Genomic DNA, 12,094 nt, shown 5'->3' on the forward strand with positions numbered 1-12,094 from the left:
TGGAGGATAAGGTTTCACACGCATACATCCTCCAACTTCCTGTCTGCATCACATGTAGCACTATGGCCTGGCTGCACCTGCAAGAAGCTCGATGCTGCCTGCACTTTAAATGTTTGTCATGTGGTGAAGTGAGTGATGATTTTATCCATCTGCGCGACTGCATCACTGTCATTCCTTATTCTGCGTGTTGATGGTGACAGTCTGGATAAACTGTAACGCTGTGACTGACTGGAAGTCGTACATCAAGTGCCAGTGACAGACAGCGACGCAGAGTTATTTTCTGTCAAACTGTGTCCTTCAGCGAAGCTGTGTGGGCCAGGACTGGACTGATAAGCTCTCCTTGGCTCCATTAACACAAACGAAAGTCCTTGTGCCTGTTGCCTGAAGATTTTATCTTGATCATGACTGTCAGATTCTGTTAACATATGCAGCAGCGATCAGGGCTCCTTCAGATGGCAGCATGACATACTGGTTGTTGTATAAGGAATGGCAGTAGTGGAATGTAACAAAGTGCATTTACTCAACTACTTTTACTTTACTTTTTTCCATTTCATGCAACTTTATACTTCACACCATCTCAGATGTAAATATTGTACTTATTACTTTATTTGTCCGACAGCTTCAGTTTCAAGTTACTTTTCAGATCACAGCCTTTCACGCCCTTCCTGTCCAGTGAAAACCATGTATCCCCAGATTTGTTGATTCTTAATGTTTCTGATGAACTGAAGGATGAAATGTTCTTTTGGGGGTTGAGAACATTCTTTGTCACAAAGCTGAGAACAGGCTGTTTTTCTGAGCTCATGATAAGTTCATTCTTTGGAGATAAGTGGTTCTCCCAGGACAGCTGCAAACATATGAGGATCTTACAGGATATGATGCGTGGCTAGATTCATCTGCAAAGTACTACACCATTAAAACGCAACATACACATCAATGCAGCAGTAATAGTAATCCAAATACATCATATATAATAGTAAAATACTGACAGTCATCCTTTTTCTGCTGAATGAGTACTTTTACTTTGATACTTTGGGTACATTTTGTTGGTAATACTTACATGCTTTTGCCCAAGTAAGGTTTTGAATGCAGATTTTTACTTGTAGCGGAGTATTTTCACACTATGGCATTAGTTCTTTAACTTAAGTAAAGGAGTAAAGGATCTGAATATTTCTTCCACGACTGACGAATGGTGATGTAGTCGACAAGGGTGTAAAATAGAGCAGGTTCCGGCTGGTCTCTTTCTTATTAAGGCTGAGAGGAAGGAGCAGGTTTAGCAGGATTTACTGAGGCAGGAGTCTTCTGTTAAACCTGGTGATGGATGCTGCCATTAATAATTCAGCAGTCTCTCCAAAAACTATCAAAAAATAGATCCTGCATTATTTAAAGGGCACACTGAATTAATTAGAAATATGAATTAATGATGAGATTATCCTGAGCATTCAACTTAAATCCCTGGCAGCAGCACTCCAGCAATCAACGGATGAATCAGTTTTTACTGTAGATTTTACACACACACAAAAATCTTCTTGGGAGACTGAGGCTGTGAAATCAGCCACGCACTGTAATTGCTATTCAAGCAGTGTCTCAATGTCGCTGCCGCAGCCCAGGGTAGTATTACCAGAGACCTACATCTTTGAGTCACCATAAAAAAATAATGATTCTTTCACTGAGTTTCATTTGATCCTTTTGACTCTGCTGCCTGCCGTATCTCATTAGACACATCTGACACAGTTTGGGATGTTTTGGCCAGTCGTCTCGTTTCCTTGCTTGTGCTATCAGTGTCTCACACACAGTGCTTCATCTTAAATACAATGACGCTCTGAGAAAAACATATGACCATGTCGTGTTTTTGATGACAGCTGTATTTTCTTCATTGCTTTATTGCCTGGCGATGAGGATCTATATTAAGTACTAATTTGCTTGCTTTGTTCTAATTTCACTCTCGTGTACTCTATCAAAAGCAGGGTACATAGATGTTAACAACAGAAGCCACACCTTAGCTACTTTCACCAGCTAGTGCATTAAGATCTTTTGTTTAAACAAATGAGCACGAACTGCAGACATTGACTAATGTGAATGATGTGACACACGCTTTGAAGTGGCTTTGCTGCAGTCCCTCATATCTGCCAAAGTGTCTGAAGGCTCCACCTCTTCTATTATGTCTGCGCTGACTCTGTCTTGTATTATTGATGACTGCAGATTGAGTGATGAGTGACAACAGAAACAAAGCAGACTCGTGGAGGATGGTGGTGTGTGTGTTTGTGAGTGAAAGAGAGCAAGCGGAGGGATATTCTGTTCAGTTTATCTCTTTTAGAAACATTACAGGCACAAAACTGAAGGAATAAAGAAAGTTTTAAGAACAGACTGTGATGGATATTACATACAGCTGCTCAGTAAGTGAGTCGAATATGTTTGGATTCCCCCATCTGAGACTGTTTGATATCACTGGATAAACTCCAGCGTTAAACTGGGGATAACACCAGATAGCAACTAAAAATAAACACTCATAAACACCAATCCAAATACAGCACTTTCTGACTTTCTGTGCAATTGTGAGATTAATCCAAGAGGTCACTTCATACATATACATCTTGAATTTAAAAATACCAGCAATAGTGTCAAAACTACTCAGCGAACACTATTGCAAGCAACATGAGCCCTGCCAGAGAAAAACAATGAGGCTCGAAAATTCCTAACACTTCATGTGTTGTAAAAACTAATTGCAGTGATGCTCCCCGATCCAAAACCAATTCAATGAATTTAACACATTTACCAATGCCTAACCTACAGTGCATTAACCTACTTTGCAGAGAAGGATTTTCTCTCTGCGCTCGCTGAAGCGTTTGTTTGTTTTTGGACGCCATGTAACAAAACCTCATTCTGGTAATTGGAGTTTGTGTCTCTTTAGGAAATTGCAGGGTGTCAAACTGTTTATCCAGGCCCAGAACACCAGCCGTTTACTGATAATTATACATCACTGAAAGTCATTCACACACACCCACACACCCACACACAAACATGCCCAGACACGTGGCAATACAGACAAACACACTGATCTTGGGTGCCTAATTATACCTATATATACCTTAATCACCTTGATTTTGTTTGAAATTGCTTTTACTGACTGGTCAGTAAAAGTCAGCGTTTTTGTTCTGAGCACTCACATTTCACTTTCTGTGGGTGTCTGTTGTTTATGAACAGTGAATGAAAAAAATATAGATTTGGAGTCAGCTGTCAAATGGCAGCTCAGTTGTGTCGCCATCATCCATTCTGAGCATGCCCAGGAGAGTTGACCCACTTCATGGTGCAATTCGTCTCAGTGACATCCTCCTTCACTTCTGTCTTTTCCTGCCACTGTCACCATGAATGAATTCAGATGACCTCAAAAAGGAATCAGAGTTAACTTCTGTCTGGACTGTAACACTGTAAAAATCAATAAGGATCAACAAGAATCGACACTGCTGTTTGTTTGACACGGTTAATGGGTAGTGCACCCCTGGCTCGTGCCCTAATTTAAAATCCAACTGAAGTATAATTGTATTTTTTTTGTCTGCTGCAGCATACATGTCTGCTCTGTGCAATCACTTCCTGTGTTCCCCTACGAGAGAAGATGAGAAATCAAAAGAGAGAAATTTGTGTTGTATATTTTTTGGTTTTTGCGATGGGGCCTCCTAGTTTGCATTCATCTAGTGGAATAGCAGTATCCATCTACCTAGATGGGGACTTTATTTTGACACAGTGACTCAAATGCATAAAGCAATGTCAGCTTTCTATAATGGCAGAGCAGCGGGTCACAACGAGTCAGACAGCAGCCTGCTGCACAACACAAGAGCAGCAGACTTAAGCTGGAGATATACTTGCTTTTAACTATACATTCTTGTACACATGATGGCTGCCTGACATGTTCTACATTGCAGCAATGGTTGTGCACGTCCTCAAAAATGAATGCTGTGCCTATGCAAGATGCAATATGCACATCATCAATCATCGTTATCAATTGGTCGCATTGGAGGAACAAGAAAAACATAGTCGTCATTGATTTAGGGGTTTTACATTCAATCTGCGATGGTGCCACTGTCTCGTTTTCTGCTGTGATGTCAGAATTAACACAAATAACCTCCTCGAGTGTCGCCATGTTTCTTGCTTACATCATGCAAATCTGAAATCTATGGTCTGAGTTTTCTGATGTGACCTCTCGTGGTATCATCCAGTATCATGCATAGCATCGGGGCAACAAGTCGTCTATGTGAATGCACATTAGCCATCCTGCTCGTGTCTCCTTCTTATCTAACTAACATAAACACACATCTTGTCCTACACGTTGGTTTGTTGGACATACAAACTTTCACCAGGGGAAAGTGCACTGCTATCTTCAGGCTAGCTAATTAGCTGCTCAGCTGCAGCACTTTAAGCAGAATGAAAACTACCTGAAAATGTCACTTCAGTACAGTTAGATGCTGCTTTTGTCCTTTTAATTATGAAAGAACTATTGTGAAATTATTTTTGACCACAGACAGCATGGCTAAATGTGATTTCATTTGGACTTTCATTCTTTCAGATGCTGGCACAGATTCTAAATGGACTGGTTGGTATCAATATTTATGCTCTTGAATGATTTCTATCCACTCTGTGACTAAGGTTGATGCTTACATTGATGAACTATCCGACAAGGCCACAGATTCTGTGTGTAGAAAGGACTTTACAAATAATATGATAAATAAAAAACCCAAACATGTTCATTGTTTACATGTTAGCATGCATGCTCTGTAGCAAGCCAGCTATCTTTGCTATGTGGGTTTCAGTTAGCGTGCTGGTTAGTTAGTTAACATACGTTACGTGACCATTGTTTACCTTAACCAGCCTCCATGTGCAGTAGGAAAATTAGCAGCATGCCAGCTAGTCTTTCCAGACAGAGGGAAACAAAGTGATGGTGGTATGTGGAAGCACACACAAGAAAGGCAAACTTTTCTTTGAGGTGTCCCCCAGGGCTCAGTGCTTGGACCTTTACTGTTTACTTTTTATGCTAAAATGGCTCAAGATTTGCACAAGATGCTGCAACAATATATAGCAGGCTTGACCTTTAATGGCCCATGGAAACCAGTCATCTGTACGGGGCCTTACCAAGCCCTGTGGTGTGTGACTATAATAAGCAATCAATTCCAAAAGTGGAGATTACTAGTAGCAGATCACGGTCGTGTTCACAGTGAGTGGAGGCAAAGCAAGCTGAGCGTATGAGATCAGACGTCAGGAGGATAATCTCCATTAAATGAAACAAAATATAATCTCAGTTACAAGTATCATGTTGATATCCACTTACACTACTCATCCAAGCGTACAAGCATGTTTATGACCTAGAGAAAAAAAAACTATAATATCATTATGTGCCTGATATAAATGTTAAACAAGAAGTGTTAGTGAGTCCATTTTAAGATAATAAATCACAAGAAGGAGGCTAACAATGCAAACAAGGTGCCACAGTTACGGAAAATGTTGTGGAATAAGACAGATTGAACTCGGATGCTGTTATATGCACAACAGCACCATCAATTCGAAAAAGGCTGCAAATGTCAATCAACCTCAGGGCCAAATTCAATTCTCTGCCAGCTTCATGAAAGCAGAATAGATACTGATATTTCTGTGCAGCCTCGTTAGTTTAGTATGGTGGAAGCTGTGTATATTCCTGCATTCAAAAAGACAGAGAAAAAGTCCAGGCATATTCAGAGAGATGTGCAGAGAAATCACATGACTACAGATTTGGTCACATTGAGCCTCGAGCTCAATCATGAGACACAATAAATCTTGCTGTATATTTATAAATTAGCCAATTCACTAAGCCGAAAGGGGAAGGGCAAAACAATAATGATGGAAGAGTTTGGTTTAGCATATTGCTATCAAATATATCTAACTATCTATCTATCTAAAATAGATGGCCACAATCTTGCCAATCTACCAGTTAGTTTGCAGTTTTAGCAGTTAATGCTATTTTTCGCTATCGTTTGGATGGTGAAAATGTATTTCCAGGAAGAAAATATGAACACGCTGTCCTCAGTGTTCCTTGAAAAGAAAATGGACTCTCCATGAGTACATAACAGCAGTTCATTTTTGGGAGAAAGGCCAACTAATGCCGTGAGCTGTGGCCTCATTACCAGCAGGAGGTGAGCTCTATTTAGGGACAGACTGGTTATGTATGCACATCCCCAACAGCCTGAAAGAAGCTCCAAAAAATCCTCATTAAACAAAGGAAACTGGTGCAGCAGAGCACACTGTAGCAACCAAGACACAAAAGCTCTTATCTGCATATGAATAGTTGGCAAGATATACTCATTAGCATTTTAATGAGTTGAAATGGAAAACATAAATAAACAAATATGCTTATTCAGACATACTGGACAAATCCTGTATGCATGAATAAAAAGACTGCCATGTTAAACCTTTGAATAGGCTGATCATATGATAGAGGTTGAATTAATTCAAAGCCAGTGGGATTCAAGCCACCAGCAGTTTACATCCCGATCCTCTGCAACATACGCACATACAGACCTTTGAACGTTTCTTTTACATGTTTTTCTTTGTTGATGGTGCTGCCTCGCTATAGGTAACTACCACCACGCAGTTCTGCCCGGAGACTGTGCAGCTAAATGCACATCAAATAAATCACAATAGAGAGCGGGTCTATGATGAACATCGCAGTGAAGAGATCTTTCGAGGTTTGTTTCTGTAGAGTGAAAACATGCTTCATACACGTCAGCGACCACAAGGAAACTAGATAAGAGTGTGTACGTGTCTCCGAGAGGTTAAGTGACAATAATGCAGCAGAAGTGGGTGTTTTTTAAGGGAGGGAAAATACTTACTCATGTCAACTGACACCAAGACTGACCACAGCGGATATCTGATCTGTTTTGTTGAAAATATGATAATCTACCGCTGAGGCCGCTGGAAGAAGATCACAGGAAGATTGACAGTCTATGTAGTGGTGTGCGTATGAGAGCTAAAGTACAAAAAATGTTGTACTTCTTCATAATCTTTCTGCATGTTACTTAACATTTTGTTAAATTCACTGACTATGTCCATACTGGCTTTGTAACCCCACTTATTTTAATGCAGTAGAAATTAATAGAAAAGAAGAAGAAAAATAAAGATGCTTTCTTAACACTGTGAAGTCTAGGAAGCATTTAATGCATCAGGACAGACAGGAAAGATATATGTGTACTACACACATATTTACAGTATATACACACATACAAATCTGAGTGAGCAAGCATGACTAAACATATAATCACATTAGTACACGTCCACCCATCCACATGTTCCTGTATGTGTATATTTCATACAGTAATTTAGAAGCTTATTGAGACGATGCAGGGATTCGTATTGTTTTTACTTTGTACGTTTGGTTTACTCATACTGTAATTTTGATACCAATATTTCCTCTTTGTTTGACAGCCCTGTTGTGCAAACCACTTACTGGGGCCTTCCTCCTGCTGATGTTTCCTCCAGGTTGTCTCTCCTTAATGACGCGGCCCTTGTGAAGTCATTTGAGGCTTTTACTGTCAGGCTATAAAGATAAAATTAATTTATTAATTAATAACACAAAGGTTACTTGTTTTTATGTGTGTGAGCACACACAGACCAGAGGGTGGAACTCAGAGTGATTGACTCAAAGAGAACACAGAGGGAACGGGCAGGTAGAAACAATCCACAGGTTTATTGACCAAGGGTGTCCACAAAAAACACTGAAGGAGGAGGAGCTGGCCAGCAGGTACAGCCCACAGGGAAAGGAGGAGGCCGAGCACTGCTTAACACTTGTATTATTATCATTTATCTATCATGCTTCAGTATGTGATAATGTTTATGTGTGGTGTGCTGATTTACTTTCAAGTGTCAGTCTCTTTTTTTTTTTTCAGTATAAGCTGGTGAAACTTACAGTGCTGCCACTTCAGTGACAATATTCTGAATAGACACAAGAGGTTTCATTATATCTTGAGATGTATGGGTGACATCCTCTTTGCAAGCGTATTAGTGGCCTTGCAGACGGTGTAAAACAGCAGCTGTTGATTCCTCAGATGAAGAGTTGAGGGCTGTGAATGTGGGTGGAGTGGTTAATGATGAGGTAAAACTCCGCTCTTTAGATACAGTACTAATTCCCAGCACCACACCCTTGACCAGCAGCGTGTAATCAACCTTGACCTTTGCTTCCATTACTTTATCACCTCACTTACAGATATGCACTCTCGCTCAAATTAAAACAGATGGCATCCTCTTAACCTTTTCACAATTCACTCCAAGTAAAACACGAGCGTGCAGGAAAAGAGGAACAGCAGTAAGAGTAACCTTAAACTGTCACAAGAGAGTTTCTTCACAGGCTGTGTGTCAGTTTTTCACTTTTCAAGCACACTTGTTATTACATTCCCCTGATGCTGCATGTACAGTATGTGGAGCAGTAATACACAAGCGGATTTCCTGGACCACCACACAACTTGCTTCAAGAAAGGTCAGGCAGGAACTGAAAGAGCTCCAACCGGAGGCTCAGCTGCTGGTTTAACTCTTTGCCTGGCACAGATAAGCACCTTCACACCCCACAACAGGAGTTAGACAGTGACCCAGCTCCCCCTTCGCTGGCCACACAGGCCCTCCAACACTTCCCTCCTCTACGTATAACCATTAATTTACTGCCCCTTGGGCTGCACTGTCTATGGCTATTGATCAAACAGAGCTCCCAGCGCTAATTTAGTGCCCATGATACATTCTGTCATGAGGGAAGCAGGAAGGCAGTATTGATTAACGTACAGTTCTGCAAAGGGTGCCACTCTATGACAAAGCTCTAATTAACTTCAGAGCCTCTTAGAGGGCTGCATTCAGATTTGTCTTGGCTCTGCTCGCTGTTTGAGCTGGTGTCACTGGTAGATGTGGTTCACTTCCCAGTGCAGTCATCCACTCTGAAAATAAATGTACTGACGGTGCTGGCACGGACTTTAGATGAAAGCATCAAACCAATTTCACACCGACGTGTGCATATTTCCTAAGAGCAGTGCCGGACTCAGGCTGAGGGATGGGGGCAAGCACATAAAAAGGGCACCAGTACATGTGAAGTGATGCATTTATGGTGAAACAGCTCCAATGACGACTGCCTGTGTGATAAGAACACACAGGGAGCTATTTAAACTTGTAGAGGCAACTAAAATTCTAGGATGTTTAGGATGTAGGGCATCATCTTTCATCTACCACAGGGGCATCCAAGAGGACACTTTTGCTGCACTTTTTTCAATCATGGTGGCACCAGCTGAACTGCTGCCATTGATATTGCTTGTTGGAAAATCAAAATGCTCTGTATTTTCATACTGTCATAGTCTTATGTTTCAGACTCTGCAAAATAAACAATGCACATGGAGTTCACATTTACTGTGCCACCAGAAGACAGCAGATGCAGTCAGCAAGACAGCATTTTTGTGGTTGCTGAATGGAAATACTGAAGCTGGTCAGTTATGTAAAGATTCCACACGTCTCCTCCTTTGCATTTTTTGCTGCTATGCTGCCACCCAGCGGCCCTTTGAGGTAGTAATCCACATGGAACAAACGTTTGTTGAAAGATTTCTCACTGACACCAGATCAAAAATGAATGCTTTTTATTTGTTAGACACCAGAAATCACAACACAGTAGAAATATGATAAAAAAAAAAAGAGAGAGAGGAAGAAACAAATAGTTATTAATATGAGATGATAGTGTATTTGTAGGATTTTGTAAAACATGAAACACATTTGAATTTTGAAATAAAAAAGGTCTTTTGTTACAAATATATAGCTGTTTTGTATAAAGTCTGATTAGTATGTTATAGTGTGTGAATGTGAGGCCTCTGCAGGTCTCACTGTGCTCACTAACCTACAGTGGAATAGCATGGAGCTGTAACAAAATACATGGCAGCAATGAGAGTTGACGTGTTTTGTGAGATTAAGGGAGGATATCTGAGGGGTAGTCTTATTTCATGGAGCAAAGAGAGTCTGCAGGTCACAAACTGCTGCAGCTAACATCACTGAACAATCAGGCGTTAAGCGGAGATGATCAGCTAAAATTAATCAGTGAAATCTGCACATGAAAACCAACATCATGGTTTACGTTTCAAAGAACCCAGACATATTATCTTTTTTTTTAATGCATAATTATGTTAACAGCCCAATAAAATTTGCATATTAGCTCATATTAGTCCAAATATTAAAAACTGTAAACAGGGACCTACAATGATTTAAACAAGTGATACAATTCATGACAAAGTAAAATAATGCATCTTACAACAACATATTCAATATGCAACATCTTAAATGTTTTGATTACTAATTAAATATAGGTTATCTAAAGATGGGAAAAAACAAACATGAAAGGCACTTCAGGCAGGTAACATTAAGTTCCATGAAACAAGAGGTTTCTCTTGTGAAACATGATTTCTTTAAATCCCAGATTAATTATTTTCTACAGGTCCGTTTCTTGCACAAACATGAAAACAAATACAAAACTGGAGTGACAGAAGATCCACCTTCAAACAGTGGAAAGGTGTAAAATGCATGTATCATTGATGAGAAATATCTCAAATTGTCCCTTGCATCATTTTAATCAATTCTTACTCTCATGTTTTTATTATCAGAGCATGCGTTCAGTACTTTGGATAAAAGGCACTCCGAAATGAGGGACAGAGAAGGCCAATAATGCAATCTGAGTGTATGAAAGTGTGACTTTCCCATTTACAAAAACTCCTCTGGTTGTTTCCAGCTGAGGTAGAATGTCTACATACTATGTGAACCCAAACCTTACAGCTCCAACACTGACTGAACCCGTTTCTCCATGTGATGGATAGAATCTGTCTTTCAAAGATCTTGCATAATCTCAGTAGAAACTTAACCTGCTCTCACAGACAGGAGGTCAATCATTAAAAAAACACGACTCAACACTTCTGTACAATTGCAAAGTTAAAGCTTGAGTTAAAATGAATTATGTTTCCACCAAAGTGACCTTTTGTCTGTTCAGAAGTGTGACAGTCAGTGATTAACTGCAGGTTTTGGGTCAGCAGAATATGAAACTCTGAATGGAGAGCTACCAGATTACCAGATATCTGCTGCCTTCCTGAAGATTATCTGCCCTCATTAGCCCAATTCAGATTTATAGACAGGGATCAAAGGCACCTCTTATAATCTCTAAAAAGCTTCGAGAGTTGCCTGCTTTAATATATTTAACTCATTCCTGAACCTGAAAAAATCACATTCAAGATCCAAGCACTGGTTCTGCCTCATCTGAAGTCAGACACATGGGTATAAGTCCTTCCTCCCTGCTATTCAGGCGCATGTGTCCCAGTTCAGAAGCTGGATCCTCCAACCAAAATGACTATTTAGCCTCTCAGAAGTTAAAAAAAAAAAAAAAAAAAGCCTCAGGAACACACCCAGGCTGCTATCAAGACCAAACAGGGCAGAGGTTATATCAAGCTCAGATTATTTACACATGGCAGTGTTAATTATCCGTCTAGTAACGGTGATGATCAACACACCCAGCAACTATGATAAGGCCATCTGATGTTTCTCAGCTTCACATGTAGAGTGCCTGAATGCTACATTAATCAACAGAACAGCACAGTGTAGGGGTTTGACCACAGAGATAACACTGTGACAAAGACGGCTGCATTTGGAGGAGACTTTCAAACGGGACCGGCCTCATCAGCCCCTTTGTGACGTATTTGGCTGAGGCACGAGGCCTTTAAAGGAGTCAGTCTACAGATGTGGCAAGATAAAAAGCTGATAGGCTCCTGATTGCCTCTGCCACAGATGAGTAACACGCTCTTACACCACACAAGATCACTAACATTTATCACACAAGGCAAGAGAAAACGTCACTGCATACCATACTGCATATCTTTACTGAGTGATGGACCCCTGGGGGGGATAATCTTTACATTTCTATCTTTGGTTGGAATGAGCACCTGCATCGTCTAGGCAAGATCACTCATACCTAAATTATTTAAACTGCATTAACTTAACTTTGAGTTGGTGCACTTTGTACAAGGTGAAGGGGTGTTTTCATGCTGTTAAAGTCAACAGCAAAGAATAAGTGGGTGAG

The sequence above is a fragment of the Chaetodon trifascialis genome, chromosome 6 (assembly GCF_039877785.1).
Source record: "Chaetodon trifascialis isolate fChaTrf1 chromosome 6, fChaTrf1.hap1, whole genome shotgun sequence".
NCBI classification, from domain to species: Eukaryota; Metazoa; Chordata; class Actinopteri; order Chaetodontiformes; family Chaetodontidae; genus Chaetodon; species Chaetodon trifascialis.